Genomic DNA, 19,155 nt, shown 5'->3' on the forward strand with positions numbered 1-19,155 from the left:
AGATTTGTTTCCTCCACACCAAGTCTGAGTGTGTTTGTGATTATGAAGTGAAGTATCCTTCTTCACAGACACCAGAGGCGGTGATCATCTTAGATTCATGTTACAATGACTCCACCGGAGAAGTTTTATTAGTCAAAATAAATAAAACATCCATAAAAATCTGCACCGCTTGCCCGTAACATTTAGCCATACTCTTGTTGGGATAGAGGAGCAGGGTGAGGTGTCAGGGCTACATGGCCCTCCGAACAGAGGTTCTTTAGAGGCAAACTGAGGGTTATGATTATGATATGATAATGCATTGCAGTCTTTTTCTTTATAAAAACCAAAACAATTGCCATTAGCCTTCTGTTGTCTTGGTGGCTAGCCAGCCAGCTAAGGTCATATTGTTATTCCTTCCTTGTGCCCAACAGTCCAGGACTTTGACATATTTCAGTGTTACATACTCTCCTTTGATGGCATATGATGCCCAATAAATAAGCAGGGGTTGCTAATGTTAGCCAATAAAATGGGTAGTGAAGCAGTGCTTGTATTTGATGACTTGATTTGAAAGTTGTGAATGAATTGTGAGCGTCCATGCTTGGCATTGTGATAATACCAACGTTGCAACGCTCGAGAAACCACCTCAGCTGAAGACAGCTTATTTGACGGCTACTGATGTTGGTTGAGGATCTTGTAGGGTTGTTCCATCTCACAGAGGGACATTTCAGCCAACACCCCTTGAAACACTGTTCTGAGAGGCGTGGGGACACTTGAAATGGTAAAAATTGGAAATGAGATTGAGCCAACAACACCACACTGTCTTTTAGTGTCTATTAGCTATTTTTTTAAATTTTTGTGGTCCACAAACTTTTTATCGTTAACCTTAGTTACAGCCATGGCAGGCAGCTGTTTTCAGAAAGAAAGCTCTGATGAACACACTGTACACCACCAGCCCAGCACCAAACACCAGACCAAGTTAGCAGCTAGCTGGTGAACATAGTGGCACATTAAGCTGCTGACTTTAAACTGAATTTCAGAACCTCTTACACCTCTTTTCATAAGCCGCAATCAACACTGGGGCTAAAAGTGTTGGCACGCACCCCTGTTTGAAGTGGGTGAATTTTTCCTTTAAAACAGCCACTCACTATGACCCCTAGGAGTTATTTACAGCTGGTGATGCTACAGTGACTTCCTGTTAACATTGCTGATGCTTTTGGTCATGAAAAAGCTTTGAAACTTTTACTAACTAATTAGCAAATAGCTGCTTATGTACACATCCAGAAGGTATGAAACAATGCTAGCTTTCATTTAGAGTCATGTATTTGTCCCATGTAGCTGTTTTTGGTCTTTTAGCAGCTAAATGCTTGACTATGTTCAAGCATTGAACTGCTTTTTAGAGCTTTTACTCTGAAAACACTGTGTGATATGGGCAAAAACTACAATATGCGAGCAGTGAGCTTGAGGCCACACTCCAAAGTTGCAGACAGAAAATGTAAGTAAGCTGAAAAAAAGCTATAAAGCTCTGTGCAGCTGAGGGGAGCAGGTCAGGTGTTTAATCTCTGCAGGTTCGTCAGAACAAGCGACCCCTTCAACCTTAAGCGCAGATACAAATATTGATTTCAGCCCCGGTAAGTTTTTATGCTGCCGTCTGACAAATGATGTCACGAACAGCCAGCAGTTACTCAGAACTTAGGAAGAACTTTCCACACAAGCTTTGTGACAGATTTATGAAGAGCTGATGCAACTCAATTCTGATTATTAATTAAACAGAAAGTTCACTGCCATGCATGTGCCTTGGGACTGTAATGAATCTGTAGCAGCTTAATATGATGAAATCAGGGAGACGAGAAGAGAAGAGAAGAGAAGAGAAGAGGAGAGAAGAGAAGAGAAGAGAAGAGAAGAGAAGAGAAGAGAAGAGAAGAGAAGAGAAGAGAAGAGGAGAGAAGAGAAGAGAAGAGACGAGACGCGAAGAGAAGAGAAGAGAAGAGAAGAGAAGAGAAGAGAAGAGAAGAGACGAGGCGAGAAGAGAAGAGAAGAGAAGAGAAGAGAAGAGAAGAGGAGAAGAGAAGAGAAGAGAAGAGAAGAGAAGAGAAGAGAAGAGAAGAGAAGAGACGAGAAGAGACGAGGAGAAGAGAAGAGAAGAGAAGAGAAGAGAAGAGGAGAGGAGAGGAGAGGAGAGAAGAAAAGAGAAGAGAAGAGAAGAGAAGAGAAGAGAAGAGAAGAGAAGAGAAGAGAAGAGAAGAGGAGAGAAGAGAAGAGAAGAGGAGAGGAGAGGAGAGGAGAGGAGAGGAGGTTTCAGGGTTAACACAGGAGCCACAGTGAGGCTCAGGAGATGTGAGCAGCAGAGGGGCCCAGCAGCAGATGGACGCTGGAGAGAAACATTAGTCACACAACAATCAACTGTGACTGGGCGACTCCTCAGCACCCTGGGTACCCCTCCTCTCTGCGAGTCTCTCTGTCACCAGGCAGGCCCGGGCCACTCCAGCCAGGACAGCAGGCTTCATGGTGTCAGTGCCAGCCCTCAGGAGAACACACGCAGGGCAGCCAGCCACAGTCCTGCAGCTGCCTTGGACTCTCATGCTCTCCCTCTGGGTCGCCTTTCTTCCTCTTCCACTTCTTTCTAACAGCACTTACTGGCTTCCACCACACGCCAGCTACATGTATGCGTTTGTGAGCATGCAATGTGCGAGGCTCTCAGCCTCCATATTCTTCAAAAACAGGCCAGTGAGGTTGTAATGAAATGTAACGCAAGTGATGTGAGAGTGTGTGCATTATGTGTGTGTCAGCAGGGGGGCGTGTTGGTATACAAGTTGAATACGTTATCACTGGCTAGTCAGTTCCTTTCACTCATTCTTCTATTGGACCACTCAACGGCATCTGTTTTAACTGTTTCCAACATGTGCACACACACACACACACACACACACACACACACACACACACACACACAGATTTATACAACAGGATTTTCTCATAATCCTCAAAGCAAACATTGTTCCACTTTACAACATTTTGCCATGTTTTAAAGGTCCATTTCAGCCCAAATAGAATTATGCAGCATTTGAGGTGATATTTCAGGTTTTTTGCTTATTTTTGGTTTCTGTTTTTGCATCAAGGACCGTGAGGCACTACACTTTTTTTTTTTTTTTACTCGCAAATGTGACTGAAGCATTTGATAACTGAACAGATCCAGGGGTGCCTCATTTATCTCGACACTTTAACAGCCTCGACAGCAGGCGCATCATTTGCAAGGTAAAACCATTCAAGTGCACCTCATGTTATTCAAAGAGTCAGAATTTATTTGAGTGTATGATTTCAGACGGCGTGATGTCCCGTCTGTCCCTGAGCTACTCGCCGCCGGTCACTATGGGAACAAATCTAACATGCATAAAATCATTTCAAAATCTCTTCTTTCTTTTCATATGCTTACTTTTGAAGTATTGCAGCAAATAAAACTCACCATCTTGTGTGTGAATTACTTATTATTAAAAAATATTGTGTATTTTATTGCATGTTATTATGTATTCTGCTTGGTCTAATTCTAAAAGGATCCTGAGCTGTGTGACAGATACAGCTTCAAAGCAGTACTATATAATGACCAGTGGGATTACAAGGTTGGAGGTTGGTAGTACAAGACGTTACGTTTTTGAAAAACATTCTCCAATATTTGATTGATGACCTCTGGCTGTCATCTCAGATCAGAATCAAAATCAAAACATGGAGCATCTGAGACAAACCAGCTGGGTTATAATAATAAATATACTTTAAAGGAAAATAACTGTGCTCTATATTTACATGTTTCGGTGTGTAAATGATTCATACTTGGCAAACATTTTGGAATTGGTCCGGTGAATCGTCTCAGCTGGCAACTAAGTTGAGCCCATTAAAAGTGCTTGTTTTTGCCACTGAAGTTCTTCTCAAACAAATATGGTCCATTTTGTTGCCAGAAACACAAGTCTTGCTCAAGGAGAAGTCTCGCTCTGAAATCTCACAAGGTGAGTGGTTACAGCTGTTGCCTCATCTAGACTGTCAAAATCAGTTAAATATGCAGCCATGACTTTGAAAATAAAATTCTTACTGGCAGTTCTTCAAAGAAAACTCCAAACTCCTCACCGACTCACGTGTCCACCGTCGTCCTCCTGCAACAAGGAAGGACTTCTCCTTGAATGAGATGGATTATGTTGCAGCCACTGCAGCCGTCTACTGGACCATTTTTCAAACTTTTGGTAAGTATGAATCATTTACACACCAAAACATGTAAACATTTGGCCCAAAAATAGGTGTTTAGTGGAGTAGTACAATGCTGATATATCAGCGTACTGAAAATGGAACATTGTTTGTGTATATCTCAGCCAGTTGCTTAACCTCAAAGCCAAGCTTAGGTTTGAAGTCATTCAGAGAGGTTTGATAAATTTTGGTAAAATGCTGCATTTAATATGTATCTTGGTCACAATTCTTTAAAAAAAAGTTGAAGCAATCTGTGTGAAGATGCTTTTGTTTTGTTAAGAGATTAGTTTCTGCCATGTTATAATTATTGGATTTTTAGAACGCACAAATATAAAGATAAATATCGTCCTCTTCTACCCAGTATCAGCTGGGCTGGACTGTGGCGTTGTCTTGAAGTTATGTTTATATTCACCAAAAGGCATTTTTATGTATGAAACTAACAAACCATCCATGTGTTCTCGCTCCCTGCCATTGTTGGTGCATTATTACTATTCTTCAGCGCCTTAATGCTGCTAACTGTCAGTCAGCGGAAAAGGTCAACAACAACATCCGGAGTGTTAATCCTGTGGGCCGTATGTAGACCAGTGTGTGCATGATAAAAACAAAACATAATAATCAAATAGACAAAACTCCACAAGGTACCTTTACTACTACTACCAGTGTTTAACATCTCGTGGAAAGCATCCGTTTGTAAAGTATAAAAAGGACCCAAATGAATTCAGAACCATCCCAATCGTTTCTACGCCAGACAGAATACATTCGACACACAGCGTCTCAAATGTGTTTGGAATGAACACTTGTGATCACTGTGTTGGGTTATTCCATGTGATTGTGTCTGCGGTAAAAACCAGCATCAAAACACATTTCCCACATTAGCACTCATACAGCTGGAGAGGAAGAGCAGGAGGCGAAACAACTGCATCCGACTGTGTCTGCTGATTCGTGCTGCTTTCAGCACGCTACAGTCAATAAGGCCTTTCTTTCGGTGGGGTCAGGAGGGGTCAACTACACACATAGAGGAATATGAGGACACTGTGTCAGCGCTGGAGAGAGAGCACACTGGACTGCATGTCCCTGTCAGCACTGATGAAGTTACAGGTAGTTGTGAAGCTAGCTTTTGTATGTGAGAGCTGTCCAGACGTTGATTGTCAGAGCTAAAGTTAGCATGTCTGCCCTGGCTAGCTTGACTTTTAGCCCATCAATCTTATCCTCAAAGTGTTCCTTGTCATAAGGGATTGGGGTTCGAGGTAACACTCCCACACTGATTGGCAGCCTACATCTCCTGCATCCTCAGACATGACAGCAGGGTGCTTGTTTGTAATGTGGTACAGGATAGTGCTAGTTGTATTCCCAAACTGAAGAGTAATATCACACATTTTGACTTTGTTGTCTTTCTGGAGAAAATGTTCCCCCACTGAGCTTCATTTAGCGTGCTTCACTATGCACCTCAGGCTGCTGTAGTGTAGCTGTTAGCAGACATTGTGTTTGTATATGGAATTAAACTATGGAGCAAAATGCACAACCAGTCCAAAATATTCTCAGCAGCTAACTGATTACTGATGAATAAAATGTATTCTGTAGGTCCTGAGTCTGCACTAGGTGTTTTATATTGAAAATTGACCAAATGCTCTATGCTGTTCCTGTGTCTGACTTCCTGCCTGGCTCGACCTGCTCTGTGCAGCTTGACGTGGCTTCTGTCCGCATCCGTCTGAACGGCTGGTGGAACCACGAGCATTGTCTCGAACGGCCGCAATCAGCTCTGGCAGCCATGTCGCGGTCGGAACGCGGCACAGGCGGTGTAATCTTGCCTCAAACACTGTAAACATATAGCAAATATATGCAAGTGTGAAATGATGGATTTTATCTGAAATGTTTAAAAGGAAGATCTGCAGCAGATACTGACCACTGAAAATCTATCACAAGGAAGCTTACAGCTGTCATTACACTGGCTTTTCCTAACTGCTGTATCGTAGGCAACTACACTTGTTTCAGTTTCTTGAAGATGCTTCACCTCTCATCCAAGAGGCTTCTTCAGTTCTAACTAACTGGAGGGGAGCTGCAGGCTTTTAAACTCTGTGTGGGAGTGTCCTCACAGAGTTGTTAAGGACACGTGTGAGCTCTGAGTCTGAGTAAACACGACAGTTTCCTGTACATGAGTATTGAACTTGGAACCGTGGCAAGTTTTCCTCACTAGATTTGCGTTTTATAGATTATGTTTATGATCAGCCTGCACAAATACGTTCATGCTGCACTGATCTCTAATGCACACTGTTATCACTTCTCTGCTCCATTACTAGTGATTATATGCCTTGGCGCTGACGCACGTCTCTGCATTCACTCTTTAGTTCCCAATTTCAATTAATCCATTACTGAAAAGTTCATCTTCCACAGCACCAGGGAAAAATAATCACCTTTATGAACGTCTGTAGTTGATTAGTTCTGACCCCATCTCGTGTTTGAAAAGCAAAGACAGATATTCATTAGGCCGAATGAAAAAGCAGCATCAGTGAAACGAAACCATAAAAGCTCCTTTGATTCTTCCTCGGCGCTAATACACACTTGAGAAAGACAGACAAAGTGAGAGAGAGACTTGCTTTATGAGTGGTGAAGAGGCTGTGATTCACAGCGTGCACTCCTCATTATTTCACCATCTCCCCTCACTGAAGCATTACCATTTATGCACACACACAGTAATCGGTCACAGATTGCACACTGATACAGTGAAGTGCTTATTTCCTCCTGGAAATGTGATGGTAAAAGGTTCAGCTAGCAGCTCCTCTCTCTGTTCTTACAGGAGTTTCTGCTGAGTCAGACCGAGCCATTATCCAGCCTCTTCCTGGGGGGGTTCGCTGTCACACATACGGTCCCATCGACACACACACACACACACACACACACACACACACACATACACATACACATACACAGACAATATCCTCCACCAGTCAAAAGAGAGGCCTGGGGAGGTTGCAGCAATACCAACACCATTTAATAAGTGTGAACTTGGGAGCATTGCATTATTGTGAAACCACATGTGTGTTTATGCGTGTGTGTGCGTGCACGCGCGCACGCATGTATGAGCCTCATTCCACACCTGGTAGAGGAACACTGTATGAAGGCAGCATGAACGTGAAGAGAGTACAGTGAACTCCATCTAGCCATGCCTCTGCCACAATTACATCCTCTACAGCTAACAGATGCTCTGCTCTCGTCGCCACTGCTCAAAACACACACACACACACACACACACACACACACACACTCATATGCACCCACATGCAAAATGAATTAGCCCCTGAACTGTGTTTTCCATCTGTGGTCCATTAAAACTTGCTTTATTTAGACCGATGCAGGTTAGGAGGCAGAGACCTCGGCGGCTGTGCATCCCATGCTGGTGCGTGGTAAAATTATTTTAGGATTATTTGATTAGTCTGATTATTTCATATTCCTTTATCTACTGAAGTCCCGAACGAAGCCTCACCACAGACTAGGATAGAGCAGACCAACGCTACATGACTTTACAGCAGTGTTCTATGAAGTACCCAAAAGCCACACGGGAATAAAAGATGATATCATGTTAAAATTATTACTCTGGTAAAAGTGACAGCTCCCCATACAAATATTACTGAAGGAAAAGGCTTTGATATTAAATGTACGTAAGTATCAGAAGAACATTTAAAAGTGAATTACATATATTTTTACATAGTATCTGTGCCTGACTGACTGACTGGCTGACTGACTGACTGACTGATTACCAGCCTGGCCTATTATTAGAGGTGTACAGTACGCTCAGGAGATTGTAGCCTATTTTAATTGCTGATTTCCTGGCAATAAAGTTGTGAAGTTACTCTGCAACGTCATTCTCCTGCATTCAATTGTAGGTGAACGTTAGGCTAAAGCTACTTATGTTGGGAGATGTAGTGGAGGGGGGCAGAGATCAGCAGAAAAAAACACACCCAGAATTTTAGAGAGCGGACATCTGGGCACGTTTAGATTTTATAAACTTACTGGGAAGCACAAACTGGACAAGATACCCTAACATACATAACTTCAGTGTAGACACTGAGAGCTGCAGACATGCATGCGCTCCTTTACCTACGAACAGGGGTACACAGAAATGTTCCACCGCTGCTTATTCGAAAACATGATGACAGCCTCCTGACAAGAAGAAGAAGAAGGGCTCTTTTGTTTGTCATATTTGGCTGAACATCAAGAAAAGTTACAAAAAACTAACGGTGTATGACTGCGTAACAAGAACTGCATGGACTCACATTTGATGACACATTTACACTACGTGGAACCTCACAGCCACTCGGTCATTAAAACCTGAAAATGGGCGTCAAGTCACTCGCGGACCTCTGCTGTGGGTCATTCACATCTTCTTCCCCCGATATTTCTTGTCATCTCTCTACTGTCGACATGGTGATAAAGCGTAAACATTGCCCAAAAAGACACAAAATCATAGCCGAAAGTACAAAAATTTGACTTAATTAACTGCAATAACTGGAATTCTCTGTTAATATGTAAAGTAAAAAAATGACTCCAGGGATGCAGAACACAACAGAGCATGCCACCAATAGAGGAACAGCACTAGGCCCATGTAAGAGTAGCCACTGCAGTAACAGGTAGTAGCAACAACCAGAAATTGAAAAGTGAATTCCAAGAACAAGTAAAGCAGTGTCACTGAGGGAGGGAGCTAGGAGTTTTCCTGTTCCTTCGGTGTAACGTTCAACGTCACAGGAGTGACAGGAAACAGGAAACAGTAGGAAGCAGCAGATCATTTAGCTCATCACACTACATCCAGTGTTTAAAAAGTCTCAATGAATGCTTTTCTGAATTAGACACATTGTTTTTTTCTGGAGCTGATGATGGAAATAGTGAAGGAGTGAGACATCTCGCTTCTTTCTCATCTCTGTTGAGGTGCACATGACAAAGAGGCCAGTGTCAATATTAGAGTGGTTACTTTTTATTCTTCAGTCTCCTTCAGCACAGACAGAACACTGTTCGAGCACTGCTTCAACAGGGACGGGTGGGAAAATCTCCAACTTTGTAGCATCGAACCGGAAAAGGGTGTAAATGAGCGTGTCCGCCTGGGTGTCCATTCCATCACAGCCAATCTGAGCTGGAGTCACCCGCCACTACACATGGAATGATTGCTGATTCTACTCTTTCACACTGAAGACAAAAGCCAGATGTTAGTGTGTTTTTTTGTCCAGTGTGAAAGCGGTATTACACAGCAATGTCTAGCTAAAGTTGGCCACCATTAGCTTAGCATACTATAATTAGCTAGCTGCTCCAGGTCATAGGACCAAGACACACCGCAGTCATTCAGTCAGTCAGTCACAGTTACTGATAGCATCCAAAGAACAAAAAGGCGAGTCAGCAAAATTACCATCAAATGTTGCAGACGAAGTAGAAGCTGTTCAATATTTTCAGTCAGTGAAAACTTCTTCGGTTTTAACTCGGCCATTACCATTACTAGATCTAATGCATCGCTCTCTTCACCGAGTGCGGGACTGCAGAACAAGCAGCGATGAGTAATCACTGTCAGGCCTGCCGAAGACAAAAACTGATGTTGCGAGCACAGCAGCAGGGAAACATTTTTCCACTGAGAGGGTATCAGAGAGCGGAGCGAGCCGTTGTCCCGCTCAGAGTATTTATCGCAGTCTGTTCCTCCAGCAGGGAAAGTAAGCAAGAAGTCGTTGAAATCTAGACTTCCAGCTCGCTTCCTGCTGAGGGCAGGAAACACGAGGTTGATTCAGACTTCCCATGAAGGGTTAGTCGCCCTCATCCATTTATCTGCTTGGTGCTTAAGCCAACACCACACCACGCTCAGTATCAACGTGCCCGCTGTGGAAACCGTCAGATTTCTGCGACTGACAATCACCTCTGACCTTAGGTGGGCGTCCACCATCGACACGGTCATCAAGAATGCCCAGCAGAGGATGTACTTCCTGTGCCAGCTCTCGGCCTGCTGATTCACTTCTGCTCTGCAGTCATTCAGTCTGTCACTGTATACTGATGGTCACTGTTGTTTTTATTAACTACGCTGACTTTTCCCACCATCTTGCACGCATGAATCAGTTCCACTCTCACATGTTAAGTTCTGTGTATGTGTTCACATACAGCTATGTTATCAATACAGCTGATCTAGTCAGAAGTGTGGCTGATGAAATAGATGAACTCCACTATCCTCTCAGGGTACAGCTCTGTTTCTTCCCACTGTCATAAAAAAAATTGATTCCCACTGATTTAGAATTTTACAAAAAAAGTGAATTTACTGGGGGGGGTGGAACATAAAAAAATATCGGGTGAAATGTGGATTTAAAAACAGCAGGAATACACAAAGTCTGGGCTAAATCTGATTTTAAAAATGGATTTGTTTTTTTTATTGTTTTCCCTGATACAAAGTGGCTCATTTACAAATTCTTCCCTCTTCTGCTTTCTTTTCTTTCCCTATAAAAGACTTCCTGCATTCACAATAGGACCTTCTTTTACCAACAGGGAAATAAAATCTGGGTGAGAATCTGTTAAATTTAATCTGTCTTTTTTTTAAATGTTTTTCCTTTTTTTTGTAGAAATGCTTGATATATGTTAGTGTATATATAGTTTAGTGTTGTCAAAAATATTGAAATATCAAAACATATCGATTCTTAAAATTTGAAACTGCTTCAACATGTATTTTTCACAGTATTGATACACAGTACGAGCTGTGTTTCTTTAACTCTCCTGTGCCCACTGCAGCACATAGTCCCACCTCCTCCAGGAGTAAATTAACTTAGATGGTGTTGTTCTTATCACACAACAATAGCCCTGTTATATTTATCTTTTAGGAAAAATAAAAATGTCATGCCCTCGATGTAGTATCAGTTTTCCCTGTGCTATCGAACATGGTATCGTATTGATATTTTTCGAGGATTCTTAGAAATTCCGGTATCGTGATGACACGAAAGTGATTGATCTGAGCCAGCACCGACAGAAACTCACCCGGCAGACAAACACAAGATACAATAGCAACATCTGAACGACAGATCTGCTGGTGTTGAATACAAAAACTACATGTGAGGGAGGAAAGTGTTTTCAAATTCAAATTCAAATTCAAATTCACAACACTTTATTTGTCCCCGGCAATTTAAGGCACGTGGAGTAGTCTACACACACTCTACAGTGTGTTCAGTGTTCCAACAGTTAGTGAGGATTGTGGAGGAGACATTTTATTCAGATTTTGATTTAGTCTCTTGTCATATATTATTAATATACCATGACTATCATCCTACTCTGTCTCTTTTGATATTGAGGTGTTTCTTCTTCTGCTGCTGCTGCAGACATTTCCTGTTATTGTCTGCCTGGTGTACACAGTTTCATCTCAGCTTTTATAAAACTTTGTTTGAAAAAAAGAAAAGTGTAATGCAGAGCATAAAACCAACCAAGGGTAGATCGTGCTCTGTAAATATTACATTTCTCTCTCCACTTACACACAATGTATCACAGACGACTGACAATCTCTTCGGGAGTCACCTGTATGTTAATACGCTTCTTATCATCTGCAAAACACGCTGATAGCATCCTGTTATGACTTATGTGACTCACAGTCCAGATTAAACTATGAACAGATACATTTTCAGATGTGTTTGCATTAGTGTGGACATGAGAGAGAGACACGCAGACACACAGACGGACAGATGAAGACGAGGTGAGAAGGACGGGGAGCGCAGGCAGTCAGACAAGCCAGCACAGGCTCCACAGCCTCCTGCAGCCAGAAACCAGCCCCCCCTACACCCCTGCACCTCCCTACTCCACCCCACCCAGGAGGATGCCTATTGTTCCCCCATCCCCTAAACAAAGCCTGCCCCCCACCTCATCCCACAACCCCAAAACCCACCCTCCCTTTCCCCCCACCTACCCCCACTGCCCCCTGCCCCCCACCCACTCAGCATTGTTGCTCTAATAAACCGGCTCCGCTCCCTAAATTTCATTACACGCGAGCTCAGGCTGCCCTTCATTTACACCTAAAGGTTTCAAAAACACAGCGACTGAATTTATCCTCACTCATCCTCAAGTCCCGTCACTTTCTGTCGAGCACAGCGGGCAGAAGATCACTACATTTGGAAGCTAAACCTTTATTTAGGTTTTACTAATGCTGTTAGAGACGTGTAAAAAAAACTGAAAATCAAAACAGGAGCTGATTTTAATTAGGATTTAAAGGAAAGTGTGAATTTCTCAAATTTACACCTCAATAACTCCAACAGCAACACACACTTCTACACTGCCAGAAGCATCCCATAATCCCCACGAGTCACTGTATCACCTGTTGAGCCATCCATTCCCACCGAGCCAGACTCTCACTTAAATGTGCTAAAAAAGCAAACACAATTATTTCAGCAAAGATGAAGGAAAAGTGGGTCCACATCTGGACATCACAAGACATCATTTCCTGCCAGGAAGATTACTCCTCCTAATCCCGACTCCAGAAAAATCTGTGTGCCGGATTTTGTCCTCCTGACTAGAAATGAGACGACAGATGAAACAACAAGGAGGAAGGCGGCGAGCTGCACGCCGCTCACAACTCCACCATATTGTTACAGCATTGGTGAAGTACATGAACACACACTAACATGTGCACGTACACAGCGGTTGTGACTAAAGCACACAGAGGCCATATGGTGCGTCCTCATCCACCGACGCCTGTTGCTGCCGCAACAATAGGCCTGCCTGGCCTGGACAGCAAGAGGCAAACACACACACAAATGTGCACACACACACACACCAAATGGTCGTTAGTCAGTCAGTCTGCGTTGCTTAGGCCCAGAACAAACGCCTGGATTTGCATTCTGCACCTCCCTCGTCCACCTCCTCCTCCTCTCTCTCTCTCTCTCTCGCGCACACACACACACACACACACACACACACACACACACTTCCCTGGTCTCTACAGGTGCACGGAGCACTCAAAACAGATGTCAACGGACTGGAGAGGGAGAGGCGCGCGCGAGGGGGGGGGACGACGACGGGAGGCTGTTTGCCCAGGGTGACTGACAAAGCTTTGTACACTCGCAGGCCTAGACACAGCAAAGACAATGACACACACACACACACACACACACACACAAATGCTGTTCCTTCCTGTTACACTCTCAGGCCTGATTTATAATTCTGAAACACTTTAAAAGGCTAAAAAAAAAAAAGGAGAAGAAAAAGTGTGATTCACTCTCAAATCACTGTTGACACTTTTTCAAAAAGGTTTAAAAATGTATTAAAATCTATTTCTGGAAACATTCTGGAGACATGACAATATGGTACACACCGTTGTAGAGCACCATACGTCTCATTTATCAGTAACTTACACTGCTGCCAGCTACAGATGAACCAAAACTAACTGTACAAACTACATCATTTCACCTTCACAAAGTCAGAAATTACATTTAAAAAACACACCTTATATAAAAGAATTTGAGATCTTTCCTTCTGTTTTCCTGATATTTAAAATACAGTTGTATGCCACCTCTCACACACACTCATCATCCTGTCACTGAGGTTCAGGTATTATTAGTAAGTTCAACAGACAACTGGCCGGCAACAATATTAGTCACTGATTCATTGTTTCAGTCATTTTTCAAGCAAAAGGTGCTCATAATTCTCTAGTTTCTGTAGAGTTTTTTTAATTTGGATTAAGTGCCTTTTTCTGTTCATATCAGTGTGAAGTGAGTATGTGTGAGTTATGACTGAACGAATCAAGATATTAGAGGACGACGCTCTGGGCTCAGAGTGATTAAAACAGGCAGATTTTGTGATTTACTGACGTTTGAAAGAAAAAAAACTACGTGATTAATTTAGACAATATCCTGCAGATTAAACCAATAATGACACTGATCATATGTTGCAGCACTAACACATGTTAATATTTCATCCGACTCATAAACTCACTGTGATTGATGTATGATTTCACTGCGTGTACACCGTCTCCTCATTGACAAAATGTTCAATTTCATTCACCCACATCAATTCTTTCAAGAAAATAAGACTGCTTTTATCCCACGGACCCTTCCTCTCATCTGACAGATGGATCAGTGTTACAGAAGTAATGCAGCTACTATGTCTCTTGCTACAGGCTGTAATTTTCTCCAATAATTACATTGTGGTTTGGCCTGCATTACCACAGATGTCTCGCTATAAAGGACAAGAGCAGCCCTTTAATCAATATTTAAAAGGAAATACACAACATAACTATAAGGCCATATGGGGATATTACAGGCTGCTGATACTGAAGGGGATTTAAAAAGCTAGAATGTCTCTTACGAAACAGTCACCGGCTCCCACAGAGATTTAAAACAAACACGCTGTGATTTGGTGTGAAATTAAATTGCCGTTGAACTGGAATCATTAGAAATAAATTATGTTTCCAGTCACATTTTCAGAAAAAACGTGAAAAATGTCCCACTTTTCACACAAACTGTCAATGATGTAAAGCCTGAATTTACACATTGACCGATGAGTCAGCCTGGGAAAGGTGGAACAACTGTAATCAGGCTTTTCTGTTTCTTAAAAAAAAAAGACTTTTAATCCCTTCATCATGGCCATTTGTCTTTAAGATGGAGAGGAGGAGTGAATGCTGACAAATCCTCCAGCAGCCTGTGTGATCGTGTTTCCATTGAGCATGTAATGTGCTCTGTCCACTGGGTCAACACTGGCTGTGTGCATGTTATCAGCCTGTGGCCTGCTCCTGTGACTGGGGCCTGCCTGGCTGCCTGGCTGCCTGTGAAGGGAAAGAGAAAAACCCCGCCGATGCAACAAGTCCCCCATTCACTCCCAGCTTTGTTAAGCTGCCTCCCAGCGCCGCGGCGACAATGTTTTCATCCCTTTCGCGTTACACGAAGGTCAATTCATGACCACAACTCTGATGGACAGATATCCTACAGTGTGTGTTTGAATACACGAGAGGAAGAAGTGATAGAAAGCGGCTTTGCTTGTTTGTGTGTGTGTGTCGGGAGAGAGGAGGATAAAACTGTAGTGGAAGCGACATCCCTCGCTCTGAAGCTCGCACGGCAAAGCGTTAATAAGCTTGTTAGACTTGTTTAACATCTAGAAGGAGGTCGAGGGTGTCGATCCGACTCGCGATGTCGCCGAATTTGTCTTAATTTCAGCTTCAGTGACCACTTCGGGGTTTGAGAAACAAGCGAAACGTCCGGGGGCTTTCAGACGCGCAGGCTACAGGCTGAGGGGGGGACTCCTCCTTGGGAACTTACCTCGATTCATACGCCTCTTTATGGATTAATTCCCACACTTTTCCACGGATCGGAGCCGCTACAGCATCGGGAAGCACTCCGCCAACTCCAGAGGCTCCTCTCGGTTTTGGTTTGATGAAGGATCGGGCGCGCTGAGTGCGTAAAATGCGCAGCGTCTCTCCAAGGATGCGAAATATGCGCGGAATGGGAGCAGGAATGAAATGAACGCGGTGGACTGAGTTGAACGGGGCGGGGTGAGAGGGACTGGCGTCACCCTGGATGGATGAAACAGAGTGAGTGAGAGATGGGAGGATGGGTGGAGAGAAAAAAAAAAGGAGAGCGAGGGGGAAGGGGAAGGGGCCGGACTGTATGGGCTGCGTTCAACAACAAAAGGAAAGAGTGGAGCGCCCAAACTCTATTCAGAGCAGCAGGAGAGGCAGCTGACAGCAAGTCTCCTCCACACATACAGTGACATCATGGAGTGAGCTCACTTTAAAACTTTTTATACCACGGCCAATAAAATGTGAGACCAAGGCAGCACACACACATGCAGGTGTCATTTAAAGAAGTGAGATTTGAAATATTAAAGGAGCACTCTGTAGTTTTGGAGAAGAATTTCAATCAGAAGAGGAAGATCTTCACTGACTGGTTATTGTTATGCTTAAATAAACTAAATAAACAAACTCTGTGTTTTCATGACTGAATAAACAAACTGTTTTACTTTGTTTATATGTGGCGGACCCTGCCACCTTTCTAGTTTCAAACAGTGTTCTGGGAGCTTATTTTCCTCTGAGAACAGCTTGTTTATTCAGTTATGGGGAAAAAAATAATATAATAATAATATTTCTGAGTTTGTATTATTACCTCATTAATATTGTTAATATTAAAATTCTGAGTTTGAATTTCTTCTCCGAATCTACATAGTGTTCCTATTAAGAAGCGAGATTTTAAATATGAATCAGCCATTTAAACAATATAGTGAGACTATTTGACTTTTTAAAGAATAAAAACACTTTCTTCTTTCAACAAATTCAAATTTTCACCCAATAAAATGCAATCAAATGGACCAATCCATTGGGCCTTGCATCGTCTGGTACGACCTGTAGTTTATGCTAGCTGACGTTAGCTAATTTTTGTTAAAAATGCAATGCAAATCAGTGTTGTCTACTTGTGCTTCTGTCATGTTAGCTTATATTTTAGTTTTTATTTATTTTATCCCTTTACTGTGGTCACAATGGCTGCTGTTCACCAAAAGTGACATAATCCACTTTAAACACAATATTTGACCTGAAACGGGTTCCGTGGAAATTGAAATCTCCTCAAAAGCACTTCAGAATATTGGTACATTCACAAAATATTAACACAAAGAGATTTTTGATAAATAGTAATCAGTAATGTGAGTATAAGTGGGTAGAACAGGTAGACCCGTCTGATATGTTCAGAAAATGACATCACCTTACTGTAACACAGCCTTTAAAACCAGGAAATGACAACAGTTATGCCTTATCACAATGTAAGTAGGCTTTATACAAAATCTAACACATGTCCACATTTAGGCTAATGTAACAAATAAAGGCTGCGTTAATGTTACAGTTGGCTGTCTTTCGTGTTTATCAGTAGGAATGTGAGTGAGAATAGTGTAAGCTGTGAGCTATCTAAATCTTCCTCTAGATGTGTTAAAGGAACTGCATCAAAGTTCTGATGTGTTGTCTCAAGCTAAAGCCAGACTGCCCTAGCTTCAAATGAACAAAGTCCCCTCCGCCCTGCAGGACCCCCGGGGCTGCTGGGGACCCCACTTTTAGCCACTGCCCTAACCAGAAAATCTTTGTCTCTCTCTCTCAGATCTATGAATGCAGCAGGCGGCCGCCTCAGCCTCATAAAGGAGTTGTTGTTTACTACTAAGCTCTGCCTATCTCAGGTTTCATCCCCTCAGGCACTGCTGGACTGTCATCTCCCCAGAGGGAGGGGCTGTGACATAAAACAAACACAGATATGCCAGGGTCACAGACTGGAACACCTACTGCAACCTGACACCGGGCCGGCCCAGCCAGCCGGCAGACCGGCATTCCACATGGCAGCGTGTCTGTGTTTGTGTGCATAAGTAAAATTCTCTCAGATGCATACAAACATAGCCACACACAGCTGAATCACACGTGGACTGTACACATGTTCCTGTCACAGCTTTCTGGAGGCATGTGTGTCTCATTTTCAGAGTCAGAGCTGAGCAAACACAGGACAGGCTAGTAAAACATTCAGCCTGGCGACCCTGAGGTCAACAGTCTGACCTCCTGTCTGACCTCACCTGGTTTCCTGATGTTTTATTAACACTCTGTGCCTGGGATCCCATGTGTTCCTCGTGGAAGGCTTGAATCTAAGGGGCAGAAAACACAATTGGACATTTATTATTTAGAAATGTATCAAGTCAGCATTAGTGTGCAGAGATTTAAGTACTCATGGTGTTGGGGTTTTTTTCAGAAAAAGATCCAGAGTCACAGCCTTGATCTTGCCAGAATAGTACAGCCATAAAATCCAAATAGATCTGACTGTCACTCCCTAAACTCTTTGAGGCGCTAAAAATAATTTTGTGGAGAGACAAATGTGTCCTGTAAGCTCTACTTTGGGCGACACTGCTTTAACTGGTACCTTCTAATCTGTGCGTCCGTTTCAATCTGTGTATAATTTAATATTTTGGTCTCCTCTGTGCTTGAAATGACAGAGGGGAAGATAAAGATGGACTAGACTAAGTCAGCGTTGACGGGCGCATAAACGTGCCCTCTTGTGGTCTGTGGGGAGCAAGTTAAACAATAAGAGGGCCGAGGCTCTACGTGGGTTTGACCAGATTCATAAGAGTTGAGTTTGACATTTACACAGAGCGCACTCCATCCTGACGACATCCATGAAACTTGTCACAGCACTCACGACAAGCCTCCCTGTGTACTCACTGAGAGCTATTCATTGAAAGCTTACATATTATGTTATTATGTCATGTTATAATGTTATAGCAATTTTACGCATTGGTTTCATGTTCAGATAAGCCCTTCAGTCACTTTCCACACTGTCACAGTAGAAATCGGGCAAGGTCGAAACCAAGTAAAATCACTTCCAGCACATGTCTGGATTTACAACCCTCACATTGATGTAAAGTCTACAGCAGCGAAAGGTTAAAGAGGGACAATAATGTGTGTCTTTTCCTGACTTCTAAAGTCTTGATCATACTCCAGGACAGACGAGGGCGGCTGCAGACTCGCACATGGACGGCAGATGGGTGCTCTCTAACGTCTGCTAACTTGAATGGGAATAAAACAATTAAATGGTGACGCTGTGATTCTTTTTGGTTCTCGTGCATCGTATGATGTTGTGATTACACAGTGTGGCTGCTATGCCAAATTGGCTTTAACTGGGGCTTGGATCGACGGGCAAAGACTACAATTCTTCTGTACACAGTTGGACAGACCTTCCTCCAATCAGAGCAACGAAATGTATGACAGAGAGTGTTAGAAGACTCCTGTGCAGATATGAGCTGTGATGATGAAGCACTGCTCTGTCTGTGAACAGCAAACATGCCTACAAATTCTGGTGTCTAAACGACTAATAGGTACAAAAAGTTTTGGAGCTGGTTCAGTGAATCGCCTCATGCAGCAGCCATGAGGTGAGCTCCAGTGGCTGAAATGTAACTCTTTGGGGCAACTGCATCTGTCAGAAATACGCCCACTAAAAGTATTTGTTT

General features: G+C 42.9%; 1 protein-coding gene across 2 annotated transcripts in view; it reads right to left on the reverse strand.

Moving 5' to 3' along the window:
- The window catches only part of LOC311263641 (transcriptional enhancer factor TEF-1-like), a 47,818-nt gene extending 30,063 nt beyond the window's left edge, over nt 1-17,755 (reverse strand). The window contains exon 1 of one of the 2 annotated variants that reach the window (XM_084363852.1): nt 17,731-17,755. The gene's annotated coding sequence lies outside the window, so the exon portion shown is untranslated. Of the gene's footprint in view, nt 1-15,449; nt 15,645-17,730 lie in introns of those variants that run through there. The other variant, XM_084363851.1, reaches the window with a different exon arrangement.
- Between the last annotated feature and the right edge of the window lie 1,400 nt (nt 17,756-19,155).

This window comes from Pagrus pagrus, assembly GCF_965226575.1.
Source record: "Pagrus pagrus genome assembly, chromosome: 10".
Lineage (NCBI taxonomy): Eukaryota > Metazoa > Chordata > Actinopteri > Spariformes > Sparidae > Pagrus > Pagrus pagrus.